The sequence below is a fragment of the Puma concolor genome, chromosome B3 (genome assembly GCF_028749965.1).
Source record: "Puma concolor isolate L17-30 chromosome B3, mPumCon1.1.hap2, whole genome shotgun sequence".
Classification (NCBI taxonomy): domain Eukaryota; kingdom Metazoa; phylum Chordata; class Mammalia; order Carnivora; family Felidae; genus Puma; species Puma concolor.
The window spans coordinates 58,863,354-58,878,999 of NC_141672.1; the positions used below are offsets into that span (position 1 = coordinate 58,863,354).

Here is a 15,646-nt window from a genome sequence, read left to right on the forward strand (position 1 = left end):
CATGAGTTGCACTGAGTGTGTGAATTTCAGTTATGCTGGACATTTCATCTGGGCCTTACGATGGAAAAAAATCTATTAAATACTCCCGGCATATGGCTATCAGACCTTCTCTTTTCTGTGTTCAAACCACTCTTTCTTTGTTTGGTAGGCTGAACTGGAATGAAAGAACATGAGCTGAATATTTCATACTGTGCTGGTATGTATAATTCATGATCAAATCCTTCAAAAAGAAATAGATAAGAAGTACTGAAAGCTATAAATGAAATATTTTTATACTTAACAGAGGCACTGCATAAAGATCTTTTAAGACTTGTCTGCACTGATATCAAGAAGAATTATGAAAAATAACAATTCACTAAGAAAGAATCAAAGTTGCAGAGAAGGTAACTAAAAAAGAGAAAGAGAAGCAGAGAAAGAAGTAAACAGAAAATAGATCATTCTTGATATGAATTGCAGAAGTAGTTTTCTCCCAAGTAATATATGAAAATGTTCACAAGTTTTGGCTCAAGATATTTTAGTCTGTTATTCACTTCTTCCTTTTCTGTTATGAATGTAAGGTGGATGATCAAGTTTTTAAAAGAAGACTTTCCAAAATACAATTTTAAACATAGAATTAAGGATAAGTATAGTCAGTTCATTCATTGATTTTAACATCTATTATCCATTTATCAATTCCACATATCTTTATTACTGACCACTATATAACTAAACTTCCGGTAGTTGGTAGGGGTATAGGTTTTATAAGCAGAGTAACTATATGTATAATTTATTATCCAAACTAGGACACTTGGAATGTGAAAGGGAATGCTGATGCATGGAATGTTGAAGACACAGTTAAAAAATGAGACTGTCTCTGTAAAAGCAAGGTGCATAAACACTCTGCTTATAAGACTTGCTCTTTTGACTGTTTTCAAAGTTCTACCATTGTATTACAAAATGAACATAAAACTGTATAAAGTGATCCGACACAATTTTAATGTGAGCAGCTCCAGTATAGTAGGAAGTGTGTATAGGATAGAACTCACCAAGCCATAGCAGGTCATTAAAAGTGTTTCAGAGGAAGTAACTTAAAACTGAGGAAAAGGTTAAATAGCAATTGTGTGGTAAGTAAATATCAAGATTAGTAAAACACTAAAAATAAATCCAAAGCCCCTAACCAAATAAATCACCCAAAATAGGAACAGATTATACAATACCTTCACAAGAAATAAATGAAATTTTGTGTCTGGGTTCTCAAAGTCATATAGTAGGTGGAAAGAAATGCCTAGTCTCAACTGTAGATTCAAATTATTATGAAAAACTGCTAACATACCATTGCAAAATTCTGTTAAACTGATAGAATAATCTAATTTGGATTAATGATAGAAGCCACAAGATAGTGTTTCCAATTATAAATATAACAGACAGGAGTTCTGCACCACCTTTCTCTAAAATAGAGACCCTGCTATCTGAAAACAAGTTTAAGGCACAGTTAGTTATTTCTCCTGGAAATAACTCCCTAAACCACTCATTTCCACTTCCAGCCAAGTAGTTAAACAAAGACACAAGATTTGCTATCTTGTTAAACACCTGAAAGGATGTTTAGAAACTCATGAAAAAAAAATCCAGATGATACAGAATTTGCCTTATCTTGTATTATAGCTTCATGTTACTTTGAGGAGTTACTAGATCATATTTTAATATCTTTTATCAATTAAGATAAGAAAAAATGTATACATATATACACACATATATATGCAGTTACATAACATATATATATATAATCCATCTAATGTTCTAAAGAAATCGTTCTTGCAAAAATGTTTTTTATAATGCGAAATATATATTTCCATAATCATAACTGTTCTCTCAATATTTCCATTTGATATATATAGTATTTTATATAACTTAATGGTGTTAATAAATTTTAAAAAATGAGTTTAACATTGAGGTTAAAGAACTGGATATTTCCTGGAAAATCAATTCTTGTACATAGGAAAAGTTTAAGATGCTTCATACAAGGTAGAACTACTAGTTATTATCTAAAAAGCCTTGATTCCAAATCCATTTCATGATCCATATGCATATTTCTCTTTATAGCTTCTTAATTTGTTTATCCAATGACTGTTCTAAATTCAATAAGTAAATCTATGTTGTTTGGTATACCTAAAGATCAGTTAAAAACTCACAGCCATCAATTTATATCATCCTACTTCAAATTCCTTAATCTACATGGTTTCCATCTCCAATAAATGTCAGCTATCCATTTACATGGCACAACATTAAACTCAGTTATTATAGGAAACTGTTCTATTCCCAAAGTGATACTCATAGCATTATCTTTCCTTCACATCCCTTGACTTCCATGGTTTCTATTTTTACAAAGTCAGTCAAAATCTCATATTTTACTTAGTCCACCAATTCCCTTCAACTATGCTAATTAGCATTGATTTTATTATAGCAAATCAGCATCTCCTACACCCTTCCCCCAAACTGCCTCATTTTTCTTTCACTACAATCTTTATCAAGCAACCTTGGAGAACTCTGCCTCACTGGCCACGCCTCTTGCTATTGGTTATTGCTATGAAGTTGTCCTATGGAATGGTATTCAAATCCCACAAAATAATGTTTAAGTGTTTGTCAATCATTTCATTTATATTTCTTGGATGGCTGTTTCTGTGATCATTCTTGAATTCTTCACATTTTTCCTGCAGCAAGATGATCTTAGTTCATGATGTATTTCTCCGATTTTTCAGCATTCCACTGAAGAGACAGCTATTGAGGGAACACAACTCATTTGAAAACTTGAAGTTTCTGCTTGCAAATGTGCTTCTATAAGAGTCTTTAGCAGTAGTGTCTCCATAGGCTGTGCTTCCCTGTATGTCATTCTGCAGAGTACTAAACTTCAGCTTCACTTGTTAATCTCTGAAGTATCTAATTCCAGCACTCTATTGAAATCTTATTGTCCTTTACCTGTGGGGATGACTAAGGGGCTACAGCTGGACATACCATTTCCTCATTGAGACTTAGGAGAAAACAGATCCAGTCCTTAATAGTGCTATTCTGGTGTGTGTGTGTGTGTGTGTGTGTGTGTGTGTGTACTCAATACCCACTATTTTTTAAGCACCGGTGGTTCTGGGTTTATTAATTAACCATTTCCATGTCCACTGATACTATTAATGAACATTGTGGGTGCTATATTTAGTTGCTTATCATTTTAAGCTGAAAGGATATGTTCCACTTATGAAAAATTGTAGGTATTCTCAAGCAAAGTAAATGTAAATATTTGGAATTCAGAGTATTTTTTTCTCACTCAAATTACATTGATTTAGAAGTTCATTTGTTCATTCAATAAATACTTATTGAAAAGGGTGGTATATAAGAAACACATACATTGGTTTGAGAAATACAAAACCTGTGTTTGATTTTCATCTCCCCTACTTAGTAGATATCTGACTTAGGTAGGTTGTATAATCTCTTTGGACTTCAGTTTTCATATCTGAAAAATGAAAGTAATGATTTTTAACCCACAAGACTATGAGAACTAAGTTAGAATACATGCCTAGAATATAATGTATAATGTTTAAAACACAGTAGATGTTGACTATCTTCTTATTACCTATGTGAAATTCATCTAGGAAAAAAAAAAATACCCAGAGGAAAATATATGCCAATAGCGTGAAGGCCAGGAGGGGAGAAAGAAAAGTATGAAGTTGTACAATTTTATACTGTATCAAAATACTATCATATCTATTGAATATGGCCTTTGATAAGTTGAAATACGAAAACTAAAGCAAGTAATAAAAACAGGTAAAGATAATGAGCTAGTAATGAAGAAAAAGGAATCACAAGCAATATTAACTTCATCTAAAATACAGTAGAACCAAAAGGAAAAAAAGGATAGCCTAAGTAGAATGGAAGTAGATTTAAACATAACCAAATCAACACTCGGATTAAAAGTAAATTAAACCCCAATTAAATATTACAACTAAAGTAAAATATTGCCAGGTTGGATGATAACAAAGTAAAAAGCAATCATAAGTAGTCCATGTTATTGGTAAAAAAAAAAAGGCATCAGTAGCTTACAATAAAAAAAAAAAAAGTCATACTAATACTAAGAATAAAGACTGGCTATAGTAATACCAGAAAGGTAGATTTCAGAAAGAGAAAGAATATGACGAAAAATAAAGAGACCCTTGGGGTGCCTGGGTGGCTCAGTCAGTTGAGCATCCAACTTCGGTTCAGGTCATGGTCTCGTGGTTCATGGGTTTGAGCCCCACATTAGGCTGGTTGCTGTCAGCATGGACCCTGCTCTGGATCCTCTGTCCCCTTCACAATCTCTGCCCCACTCTCACTCATGCTCTCTCTGTCAAGAATAAATAAAACATTAAAAAAAAAAAAAAAGAGACTCTTGTAATAGTAATAACTAAGGATGCAATTAAAAAGACATAAATCAAAAACATAAACAAAATGTTTACACACCTATTAACAGAACTAAAAGAAGTAAAAAGTTATAAAAGAATGAAAAGATAAAATATTTATATTATCAGAGACCTCATTACTTGTTCTAAAAAATTGATAGTGCAAATAAACAGAAAATCAGTAAAAATATAATAGACTTGAACAATATTATTGATTAACTTTTCTTAATATTTATAGATCCCTCTATTCAACAACAGCAGGATGCACAATTATTCAACATGCAATTTGATCACTTACCAAAATATACCATATTATGGACTGTAAAATGAGTCTCTATAAGAATTATATCACACAAAATTTGTTTTCTTTTTTTAATGAATGAAATTATAAATCAATAACAGAAATTATATCTTAAAAAATCTCAAGTAATTTTTATTTTTATTTTATTATTTTATTTCTTTTAGAGAGAGAGAGAGAGAGTGCATGAGCAGGGGAGAGGGGTTGAGGGAGGGAGAGAGAGAGAGAATCTTAGGCAGGCTTTATGCTCAGCATGGAGCCCGAGGCAGGGCTGGATCCCACCCATCGTGACCTGATTCAAAATCAAGAATCGGATGCTCAACTGACTAGCCACCCAGGCACCCCTCAACTATTTTTAAACTAAATTAAAAAAAAAAACAAACCTAACTGTCAAAGGAAGAATGGCAATGACTATTAGAAAACATATGAACTGGATGAAAACAAAGTAAACCAACAAACAAAATTTGCGGGATGCAGCCAAGGCAGTGCTAAAAAGAAATGTAAAAAGAAGCGCATTAAACACTAACATCACAAAAGAAGAATAACCTAAGATGCCACCTTAAGAAAATAATGATATGAGAAATTCAAATTAAGCACAAAGTAAACAGAAGGAAATAATACAGACATAAGGTGTAACTAACATAGAAGATACAAAATGGCGGTTGGTGTCTCCCTCAGCACCGTGGGTATTTGGGTTCAAGATTTATTTGTTGGGTGAACTGTTCTGTACATTGTGAGATGCTTAGAAACATCCCTGCTTCTACCCACTAGATGCCAGTGATACTATTTTACGTGTCACCAAAAAAAGAGCATCTGCAAGCATTCAAACACTGCCAAATGTCCCCAAAGAGGCAAAGTTGCCTCTTCCCTCTGCCAGTGAGAACCGCCACTCATACCAGACAATCAATCAATCAATAAACATAAATAATCTTATTACCATTATCAAAAATAAGATGAGTGAAATCACATATATGATAATTAAATAATAACATGTTTATACTTGACACCAATTTAGAACAATAAATTCAGTAAATTAGATAAAAAGGAAAATCCTTGAATGAGACCTACTGTGAAAGCTCATACTAGGAGAAATAGATAACTCCATAGCCCTATATCTGTAAAAAAAAAAAAAAAAAAAAATACTGGAATTGTAGTTTAAAACGTACCCACAAAAACTTTAGTCCCACATTGCTTCACTTGAGTATTCTTCCAAGCATTAAAGGAAGAAATCATACCAATTTCACATAATTATTTCAGAAATAAGAGAAGGAACAATCACTAATATATTCTATGAGGAAGCATTATCCTCATACCAAAATTAAAAGTAAAAAAGAAAAATCAAGAAAGGAAAACTACAGATAAAAACCCCTCATAAACATAGATGCAAAAATTCTTAACCAAATGTTAGCATATTGATTCAAAAATATAAAAATAATAATGTCATTACTAATTGAGGTTTATCCCAACAATGCAAAGTATATTTTTTTAACATTCCAGAATTCCCTTTGTGATTATATGGTGTTAAGCTGGCACCAAAGTGAAAATCCACTCTCAAGAGAAAACCCACTCCCTTCAGAAATTTTATTCTCTAATAAATACATTCTAAAATCTGTCTCAACTTTGGTTCAAACAAAAACTGTTTGAAACTGTTTATTGTCAATTTGTTTCCCACACAATCCTTTATATTTGAGGTTAGTGTCAGATAGATTACATAACCTGTCATGGTTTCACAGATAGGAAATTCTGATATTCAAAAATAGGGTATCTGATTTCAACACTTAATATCTCCATTGCCTTACAGTTTCATTTTGTTTGAATTATAAAGCTGCTTCTTCCAGTATCACAATGCTAAGCTATATTGAATCATTGGGCATCTTTAGCAAATTGACTGATATTATCACATACATTTGTATCAATAACTCTACTATGTCCTACTATACAACGAAGTCTCTATTTCTCAATTCTTAACATTTGTTCTATGGGAATACATCTTCAGTTATAAATTCATATAATAAACATATGAGTGTAAGTAGCAATTTTTAAAGTATTTGTGTATACGGGGCACCTGAGTGGCTTAGTCAGTTAAGCACTGGACTCTTGGAATCAGCTTAGGTCATGACCTCACAACTGGTGAGTTTGAGCCCTGCATCTGGCTCTGCAGTGACAGCACGGAACCTGTTCGGGATTTTCTGTCTCCCTTTCTCTCCACTCCTCCCCCTCTGATGCTCTCTGTTTCTCTCAAAAATAAATAAATAAATATTTAAAAAATAATAAAATACTTGAGTATAGAAGATGTTTTATATTAAGACACAAAAAGAATATGAAAATAATTATTCAGAATTTTCTGGCAGTAATACTTTTCAGAAATATGTGTTATTTTAATATTTTAAGATATTTCTTTGAAAGTATTTTATGCACGTATATGTCTTTTCCTGTTTTGTTTTACTTGGAACAAGGATCAATGACTATAAACCAACATTGTGCTCATCGCCTTTTGGCCTGGTTTTCCTCTCTTTATCTGTAGATTAAATCTCCTTCCATATCCACAACCATATGAAAGAGGTTCTAATGGATATACCCATGTTAAGCATATCAAGAACTCTGAAGAGTCTGAATTTTACCCTATTTGCACACTAGTGAGGCAGCCTGTTAGAGTTTCATGCAAGCTGACAGAACACAGAAGACTCCTGGGTCAGAGATAAAAGTCTATTAATATACAGCAGGCAGCAGGAGCTTCATGTTCATGCCCATTTCCCATGGTCCCCAAATCCCCGGTGAGCCCAGATGGATGTGTGCACACAGTTGGTGTGTAACATAGCAGATGACCCCTAAAATTAGGAAATTCTCGTCTCTTATAATGAGATGGAAGCAAACCTGCCCAACATTTGCTCCAGAAAAACAAACTAACAAACATCTTTATTGTAACTGTAACAATAGTAAACAACGGACCCTCTGTAGCAAAGAAAAACTCTCTCTCCCAGGGCTGCTTGTTTTACAAACATCCTTGGAAAAGCAGTCTGTAGCAAAGGGACATCAGTGTCTCTGCTATGGTGGGCAGAAACGTGAGAGTCCCACGGAGAACTGACTCCCCACAATGAAGATTTGCAAGCCGTGTCCTGTGGTTTCACAGGACAGAGATAAGACTGTTTTTTCATACTTCCTGGTTGGCTTTCTGACTCAGAGATTGGATTGGAAATCTATAATCTCTTATTTTTAATTTGCTTTTACCTAATGATACTTATACACAGCTCCCCAAATTCAAATTTCCCAGGACAAATCTGCCAGTCGTTTTTCTGTTTATCTATCTGCTGGAAAGTACATAAAGAAAAGGGGAGCACTCTTCATATTAGGAAAGTAATCTTTTCTTCCTTAAAAAAATAATAATTAGTACCTGCCATAAAGGAACTGGTTTTCTTATTTGTACATCCTTTTTGTTTTTGAACCATGTTAGAGGCTCTGAGATAGCAACTTTCCACTGTTTTTCATTCTGGTAATTTTGCACTGTTCACAATAGAGCAGGAAAGATAGGGAAATGGTTTAGATAACAGGCTCAACTGTTAGTTTTACTTTTGACTTTTTATTTTATGTTTCTTCATGTACATTTCAGTGCAAGGTAATAATAAAAAAATTTAGGAACTACTACTCAGATCCATTTTATATAGGAATTCTATCTGTAGATTTTTTTTGTGTGTATGTGTGTATAAATTAGAGCAGATGTACTCTAAAGCTACATTAATATAAGGCGGAAGTAAAAAAAAAACTAGATCACTTGGGCCTCCATCAGAGAAAATATATATTTTTTTAATTATAAGAGGTTTTTCACCACTATACCCAAAGTGACAAAGCTTGCTATGTTTCCAAAGAATATTTCAGTTTATGATATTTCCATGTTCCTTTTAAAATATTAAAAATCACAGGAGCACCTGGTGGCTCAGTCAGTTAAGTGTCCGACTTTGGCTCAGGTCATGATCTTGTGGTCTGTGAGTTCGAGTCCCACATTGAGCTCTGTGCTGACAGCTCAGAGCCTGGAGCCTGCTGCAGATTCTGTGTCTCCCTCTCTCTCTCTCCCCTCCCCCACTCACATTCTGTCTCTCTCTCTGTCTCTCGAAAATGAATAAAAGTTAAAAAGAATTTTAAACATTAAAAATCACAGCTAACCAGATTTCTTCTCTCAGACTACATTCCTCAATTGAAGCACAGAAATATTCTTTTCCAAGTTGGTAGCTCTAATTTTGGTTTTGTATATATCAGGATATTATTCAAAATTTAGGTCTTAAGCAACAAACGTGAAGTAACATTATTATAAATCTACTAAATCCTGTCTGTTCACTAGGTCTTAAAAACATGATTTACCACACCCCTGAAAAATCCCAGTAGTTGCCAGGGTGTTATTTACTCTCACATAGAAGCTGTTTTTTCCCTTCTCCCCCTCCCCCCGCACAGGACTTATTGTAGGGACCATCTCAGAATAATATTCTTCTTGAGGTATAAATGACCTCAAGTCATTAAATAAGCTGAGTATGATTTGATTATATAAGTTTGGGCATATTTATATACTCACAGAACCATAACCACAATTGAAAAAATAAGTACATCACGTCCAAAAGATTTTGGACATGAAATTTTGCCCAACCCAAGATCACTAAGATTTTTTCCTCCTTTTCCTTTTTCGAGATGTCTTATAGTTTAGGTTTCCCTTTAATCTCCAGCTCATTTTGAGTTAATTTTCCTCATGGCATAATGTATGAAAGTTAATTTTGTCTCAAAATGATGTGCAATCAATCTAACACCATTTTTGAAAGATTATCCTTTCTTCATTGAATTGCCTTTGCAATTTTGTCAAAAATTAACTGAATACATATAATTTTCATATTTATATCTTTATTTGATTGAAGAGATTAATGTTTTTCTTTTTTAAATCACAAATGAATATGGATTTTGTCAAATACTTTTTATGTATCAGTAGAGTTGGTCATATGATTATATTTTCTTTTTCATTTTGTTATGGTTATTATTTTTTTTCTTTTGGCTAAATACTTTTCTATTTCTCTTTTATTATCTTTCTTGAGTCATGGGTTATTCATAAGTTTGTTACTTAGTTTCTAAATATTTAGTCAATTACCAGAGATCTTTTTTGTTATCAATTTCTAATTGAATTCTATTATGACCAGGAAGCATATTTTGAATACTTTTATTCTGTGGATAATTTTACCTAGAGGGTCAATTGGAGAAAAAAATTTAGGAGAAAAGCAACTTATATTCCACAAGCAGCCTAATGCACTTCATATTAAAGAGAGTTCATTATTGTCATTAGACAAAAACCAATTATGGGGGCACCTGGATGGCTCAGTTGGTTAAGTGTCCAATGCTTGATCTCTACTCAGGTCATGATCTCAGGATTCATGAGATCAAGATTGAGCCCCTGCATCCGGCTCTGTGCTGACAGTGTGGAGCCTGTTTGCGATTCTCTCTCTCCCTTTCTAAATATCACAACTTAAAAAAAAATTATGGCCTAATTTAACAAGTGGGTACATTTATAAGATATAGAAAAAGAAATACAATAATCCTTAAGAGTTTGAAATGTTGCTCTATTTCACATACAGCAACAAAAATGCATAAATTGACTCTAACATTTAAGAATAAGGATCCATCAGGGGCGCCTGGGTGGCGCAGTCGGTTGAGCCTCCAACTTCAGCCAGGTCACGATCTTGCGGTCCGTGAGTTCGAGCCCCGCGTCAGGCTCTGGGCTGATGGCTCAGAGCCTGGAGCCTGTTTCCGATTCTGTGTCTCCCTCTCTCTCTGCTCCTCCCCTGTTCATGCTCTGTCTCTCTCTGTCCCAAAAATAAATAAACGGTGAAAAAAAAATTAAAAAAAAAAAAAAAAAAGAATAAGGATCCATCAAAGGAGACTGAGAACCAGCAACCAGGGCAGTAGGAAAACCAGAATAAAGTAGTGTCAGGATGACTGAGAAAGAGGAAAAATTTTCCAAGGAAAAGGAGGGATCAACTGTTTCAAATACCACAGGAGCTAAACCATCACTCCTGAAATCATACTTACTGGCCTGCTCCTGTCAACCATGCATCCTTAGCCACCTCCCCACCAGTCCTGCATCCTCAAAGTTGGATTCCAATTGAGACTGCTCCCTTCAGAACACATTACTCAGAAGATGAAAATGTCTCAAATTTCTTCTTTTTCCTCTATCTCCCTTCCACTGCTTATCCATTTTTCTATATTGTCCTTTTAATAAATGAATTTAGGTAACAAAGAACTATAAGCCCATTTAAAACTGGCATATGGCTTAGGCAATGCCACCTATAACCTCTTAACTAATGAACAATGTTCAGGAACATCTACTTTCTTTCATAATAAAAAAGAATAATACACTGTGACCAGGTGTGGTTCATCCCAGAAATATAAAATTTAATTTGAAATCTAATGATAAATGATACATAAATATTTCTGTATTTGTATTAATACTAGTTTATTATTTATCGAATTATAACATTGTAACATTAAATATTGTTATTGTACTTGCCCATCACATAATCATTCTAAAAAACTGTAAATTTTAAAAATCTACTTGACATAAAGCTAAAGTTGAGAATTACCATAGAGAATTTTTTGAGACTCAATGAGATTGAGGCCAAAGCTTGTTGGTTTATGCCCACCCTTTCCTCTCCCTGTTCAATATTGTAACATATAGATGACATTTGGATGTTTTTAGATCAATTTTATACTTTAATTTTTCTGTGGTTTAAAAATGTTGCTCTGTTCCATTGGAACAGACTTGTGAGGCATTATGTAGGGAATGCATTAAAGAACAATTTCTATGGATGCGTATGTAAAATAAGTTCATATAAGAGAAATTACTTTTAGTTATGTTGCCCAATGTCACTATGGTGAAATAAAATTTAAATGTGTATGTAGTCTACTATAATAATGTTAGTTAAACACTTGAAGCATGTAACTAAGATTTGGCTTTTATCCACCAAACGAATTGCTCAGATAGTCTTTCTCAAAGTATTCAATCCAGCTGAAGATTCTCATTAGAATAAAAGTGATATTGAGAATGCATTTTTTGGATTTACAAACAAAAATCATATCAACTTATATATATATATATATGTATATATATATATATATATATACATATATATATATATATATACATATATATATATATATATATACATATATATGTACACACACACACATATGTACGTAAATATATATAATCTTTCAGCTAAACTATTTACTTACTCAAGGCCCAATTCATTAGATCCTTGAAAAAGAGATAATGTCATATTCAGTAAATCATATCTGAGGTATCACTGAAGTGTTAATTATTTCTAAAAAGATTATAACACATACTTACATATGCCAGAGAAATTCATACATTTTTGTAACTATGACCTCCACGTTTTTTTTAACTTGAGAGAGAGAGAGAGAGAGAGCAGAGGAGAAGGGCATAGTGACAGAGAAAATCTTTAAGCAGGCTCCACACTCAGTGCAGGGCCTACCATAGGGCTCAATCCCACAACCCTGGGATCGTGACCTGAGCCGAAATCAAGTCTGACACTCAGCAGCCCGAGCCATCCAAGTGCCTCTGACCTCCATATTTTGTATATACATACAAACACACACAGACACACATATTGTATCATACATATACACAATATGTAGACATGCACATAATTTTCCTCAGGAGTGACACATCCTTAGAATATAATAAAACTAAATATGGAAAGTGAGGGGAGAAGAATAATTTGAAGAGAATTTGAAGAGAAAATACCATACCTCTTTGTGAAGTGACAATATAGTTATGTTGGTAAGAATGCAGTCTTGTTATTAGCAAATACTAGCATATTAAGCTTGAAATATGATAAACTCTCTTTTGGGGTTTGTGAATTCATTTGTTCATAAACATATTTACTGTAGCATAGTCCTATTCTGATGCAAGTGGTGTTGTTAAACTTTACTTTTATCTTCTTCACGGTGACAATTGAAGCCTATACCTACATAAATCGAAAAGCCAAATTTTAGAATGACTCTAACTGAACCAGTGACTTCAAATAGAGAGAATCATCACATCAGGTATGCCTTGCCTCAGAGATGATTTCAAGTCTCAGAAAACTCACTTCACATTCCAAAATAATATTCTGAAAGAAACAGACGTATGTGAAATATATTCTACATCCTAAGTTATGATATTTGTAAACAAACCAGTTATTCTTTACAGCAACAAAGAGAAATTATGCCACCAAGTAGTTCAAATCTTTACTCTTCCAGCCTATCAAAATCCAAGAAAGTTATATTAGATCAAGTTAGACTTACACTTATCTATCAAAGCAAACTAATGATTTGGGAATTTCTAATCATTGTATGAATATAATTATAACCTGTTAGCAGGAAATTTAGTGGTTAATTCTGCAATTGTCTAATATGGCATACATTAAAACTTTTTCTAAAGGAATATCAGTTTTCTTCTGGAGAATTAGGGGAATTATTACACTTTTCTATCCACTATGAGTGAGCTGTGGCCATGTAATTTTATCTGTTCACTCAAAATAAATGAAATTTTAATTTCCTATTTTCTCTTCCCCTGCTGTGGTAGCCCTGTTGAGATGGAACATCCATCGGCATGAGTATCTCATGGATTATATTCAGCCTAATTGACCTGGACATCATAAGATGAACAGGAAGTAAACTTCTGTTGTTTTAAGCCAAAGAGATTTTTTTTCATTAGTAGCAGCTAGCCGATTCCCAAATATACAACTAGTATTCTGAGCTAGTATTCTCAGAAAATCAGGAGAGATACAGACAGACAGGGTGGTGGAATTCTAAGAAGTATTGAAGAGCAAAGCAACATTTAAATGTGAAAATAATTCCTATTAGGTAATGCCATAGATACGTTGAATCATATTTTGAATCAAATTCAAAAACATGTAGATTCAATAAAAACACTTAAAAAGAAATAAAAGCTACAACCAAAGTAACACCTCAAAATCCGAAATACTTCATACTAGAGTCTTCAAGAATTCTTGTAAGGATTTTAGTATAAGTTCTCCCAGTCATTTTTTTTAAATGGACATTTTGTTTGCTTTCTGGTGGGTCTGGTTTTAAACAACTGGAACAGATTCTGAAAAACGTAAGCAGAAAGCATCTTATTGGAAAGATATGGAGGAGATCATAAATGCAACATAAATGTTGGTAATTCAGGAAATTGGTTAGGCACTGAGAGAGGTTATATCTCAAAGAACATAGGAACATAACCCACAGTCTGGTTTGGAAAATTTCACAGGAAAACTGCTGTCTTCTGCCCCAGCAAGCTCCACAGCACCTGGTATCAGTCATCTCTTTTACGAGACTTCAGATTGCGGTTGATTCTCTGAATAATATATACAGAATTTTTTTCATCTTAGTGTCATTGAACAAAAGATCAAGATCACAGACTAGAACATCAAGGAAAAGAAAAGGAGTATACAGACCACTTATGACTTACAGAATTGGGTCAGAATCTTATTTTAGGATTTAGGCTAGGTAGCAAAAACATAGTAAGGGTTCACTACTTTACAACAAAACAAAACAAAACAAAACAAAACACACACACACGAGTATATTTCCAAAAAAATCAGTTATGCTTTTAAAATTTTATAGATTTTTTTCTTTTATTTGACTCAGTAGAATTCTTTTCTTTTACATGATTTTTTATAGCTTCAAAATAATTCACCTTAGCGATTCAAATAAAACTATCTAATGAATCCCATTGAGTTTCTTTTTTTGCTTTTGAAAACTATAATAGTATAACATTATAAATATTTAAAATTTTTCTTTCAAAATTAAACTCAGACATCTATTTCTGAGTAAAGGGGAAATGTATTAATATGTATTAGTATAAGAGTAAACAGCATTCAATCACATTGACTGCAAATATTTAATCAATAAGCAGAGAGGGAGAGGGAATGAAATGTAAAACTCCTCTTTTATTCAGACCTCACAATTCTCCTCAGCCCCAAGCGGAAACTACTCATAATAGTTTGGTCCATGTATCTCCAGTCTTTCTTTTTTTTTTTTTTTTTTTTTTTTTTTTTAATCTACTTGTGATAATTACGTATGCACTGTTTTGCAACTTCATTTATTTACTTAATATATCTTAGGAGTATTTTCATTAATAAAGTTCAGAAAGTTCTAACTCATATAAGTCATTCTTTTAAGTGTCTATACAGCATTACATGACACATTTGTTATATTATTTGTATATACACAACTTGAAAGGTATTTAATTTGTGTGTATTTCAATTTTTAATTATTATAATTCTATATATGACCAACCATAACAAAAATGCTAATATTTAACCATATTTAAAGGCAATTAAATATGAAATGAAATTATCATATGGCTCCATATGGTACTGTTGGAGAAAGACTGCAACAAATATTTGAACTCCCAATTGCATGGCATGTACTTATATGTATATCCTTTTTTAAGATTCCTAAAGCTGGAAATGACGGAGGAAACCACAAACATATTTTAATCTTTTGTTTACTAATATATGTATAGATAAGCCCCTCACTATTTTCTACTCTCACAAATGGTTTATTTTATTTATTTAGTTTTTACAAATGGTTTATAAGACTATCAATATTCTACATCTTCCTCAGCACTAGGTTTCATTATCCTTTCAACTACTGACAAAATGATAGACAAGAATACATTGCTAAAATGTTACTATCATCACACATTTCCCTATAAAAAACATTGCCAATCATTTTAACCTTTTCTATCTGATAAGCAACAACTTATATCTCACTTATTTCCCTATATTTTCAATGCCTTTTGATTTTGCATTTTTTAATTGAAATTTGTGTTGAGATCATGTAAATTCACTTGAAGTTGTAGGAAATAATAGAACTGTTGTGCACTTTACACATTTTCCCTTAATTGTAA

General features: G+C 32.9%; 1 long non-coding RNA gene across 4 annotated transcripts in view; it reads left to right on the plus strand.

Annotated features, from left to right (window-relative positions):
• The window catches only part of LOC147579991 (uncharacterized), an 82,780-nt gene that overhangs the window by 50,437 nt on the left and 16,697 nt on the right, over positions 1 to 15,646 (plus strand). For 3 of the 4 annotated variants that reach the window (XR_015252405.1, XR_015252399.1, XR_015252398.1), the window contains one exon: positions 149 to 196. The exons of the other annotated variant lie outside the window; for it this stretch is intronic. This is a non-coding gene — a long non-coding RNA (uncharacterized LOC147579991). The remainder of the gene's footprint in view (positions 1 to 148; positions 197 to 15,646) is intronic. 4 annotated transcript variants of the gene reach the window in all.